Here is a 2500-nt window from a genome sequence, read left to right as displayed (position 1 = left end):
CGGATACGGCCAAGTGTTGGGGAAAAATGGCCCGAAAACAGCCCAGCGGCAAGCGGAAGCGGCTAACGTTGGGGAAAAGTGACCCGAAAATAGTTAAGCGGGGGAAAACTAAGCGGATGCGGCCACGCGTTGGGGAAAACTAAGCGGATGCGGCCAAGTGTCGGTGGAAATTGGCCCGAAAACAGCCCAGCGGCAAGCGGAAGCGGCTAACGTTGGGCAAAAGTGACCCGAAAACAGTTCAGCGGGGGAAAACTAAGCGGATGCGGCCACGCGTTGGGGAAAACTAAGCGGATACGGCCAAGAGTCGGTGGAAATTGGCCCGAAAACAGTCCAGCGGCAAGCGGAAGCGGCTAACGTTGGGCAAAACTGACTCGAAAAAAGTTCAGCGGGGCAAATTTTTGAAATTTTTTTTGAAATTTTTTTGAATTTTTGAAATTTTTGAAGTTTTTTTGGGTTTTTGGACTTTTTTTGAATTTTTGAAATTTTTGAATTTTTTTGAATTTTTTTGAATTTTTTGAATTTTTTTTGAATTTTTGAATTTTTTTTTTTTTTTTGAATTTATTTGGTTTTATAAATTTTTTGTGATTTTTTGAGATTTTTTTGAATATTTTACATGGGTGATTTTGACTTGGGGGATTTTCAGGGGGTGGTAACCCTGGGCGTGGCTAGAGCCTCAAAATGCATATTCCCCTATAGGGGGGCAAGGTTTTCAAAAATGGGTGCCCCCTCATGTACACGCGCGTGGGTGTACATGGCCCCGTCGGTGCCAGCGTGGGTGGAAAATGGCCCGAAAACAGCCCAGCGGCAAGCGGAAGCGGCTAACGTTGGGCAAAACTGACCCGAAAGCAGTATAGCTTGGAAAATTAAGCGGATGCAGCCAATTGTTGGCGAAAACTAAGCGGATACGGCCAAGTGTCGGTGAAAAATGGCCCGAAAACAGTCCAGCGGCAAGCGGAAACGGCTAACGTTGGGCAAAAGTGACCCGAAAACAGTTCAGCTGGGGGAAATTAAGCGGAAGCAGCCAAGCGTTGGGGAAAACCAAGCGGATACGGCCAAGAGTCGGTGGAAAATGGCCCGAAAACAGTCCAGCGGCAAGCGGAAACGGCTAACGTTGGGACAAAGTGACCCGAAAACAGTTCAGCTGGGGAAAATTAAGCGGATGCAGCCAAGCGTTGGGGAAAACTAAGCGGATCCGGCCCAGAGTCGGTGGAAATTGGCCCGAAAACAGTCCAGTGCCAAGCGGAAGCGGCTAACGTTGGGCAAAAGTGACCCGAAAACAGTTCAGCGGGGGAAAACTAAGCGGATGCGGCCACGCGTTGGGGAAAACTAAGCGGATACGGCCAAGTGTTGGGGAAAAATGGCCCGAAAACAGCCCAGCGGCAAGCGGAAGCGGCTAACGTTGGGGAAAAGTGACCCGAAAACAGTTAAGCGGGGGAAAACTAAGCGGATGCGGCCACGCGTTGGGGAAAACTAAGCGGATCCGGCCAAGTGTCGGTGGAAATTGGCCCGAAAACAGCCCAGCGGCAAGCGAAAGCGGCTAACGTTGGGCAAAAGTGACCCGAAAACAGTTCAGCGGGGGAAAACTAAGCGGATGCGGCCACGCATTGGGGAAAACTAAGCGGATACGGCCAAGAGTCGGTGGAAATTGGCCCGAAAACAGTCCAGCGGCAAGCGGAAGCGGCTAACGTTGGGCAAAACTGACCCGAAAACAGTTCAGCGGGGGAAAACTAAGCGGATGCGGCCACGCGTTGGGGAAAACTAAGCGGATACGGCCAAGAGTCGGTGGAAATTGGCCCGAAAACAGTCCAGCGGCAAGCGGAAGCCGCTAACGTTGGGCAAAAGTGACCCGAAAACAGTTCAGCGGGGGAAAACTAAGCGGATGCGGCCACGCGTTGGGGAAAACTAAGCGGATACGGCCAAGAGTCGGTGGAAATTGGCCCGAAAACAGTCCAGCGGCAAGCGGAAGCGGCTAACGTTGGGCAAAACTGACCCGAAAACAGTTCAGCGGGGGAAAACTAAGCGGATGCGGCCACGCGTTGGGGAAAACTAAGCGGATACGGCCAAGTGTTGGGGAAAAATGGCCCGAAAACATCCCAGCGGCAAGCGGAAGCGGCTAACGTTGGGCAAAAGTGACCCGAAAACAGTTCAGCGGGGGAAAACTAAGCGGATGCGGCCACGAGTTGGGGAAAACTAAGCGGATACGGCCAAGGGTCGGTGAAAAAGGGCCCGAAAACAGTCCAGCGGCAAGCGGAAGCCGCTAACGTTGGGCAAAAGTGACCCGAAAACAGTCCAGCGGGGGAAAACTAAGCGGATGCGGCCAAGCGTTGGGGAAAACTAAGCGGATACGGCCAAGCGTCGGTGAAAAAGGCCCGAAAACAGTCCAGCGGCAAGCCGAAGCGGCTAACGTTGGGCAAAAATGGCCAAAAGCGGTGGAGCAGGGCGGTCTGAATCTATGCATCCACATAAAATGGGGGGTAAACCTGGGGGATTTCCAGGGGGT

This window comes from Carex rostrata, unplaced genomic scaffold (genome assembly GCF_964058835.1).
Source record: "Carex rostrata unplaced genomic scaffold, lpCarRost1.2 SCAFFOLD_50, whole genome shotgun sequence".
NCBI lineage: Eukaryota > Viridiplantae > Streptophyta > Magnoliopsida > Poales > Cyperaceae > Carex > Carex rostrata.
Note: the sequence above shows the minus strand (reverse complement) of the source record.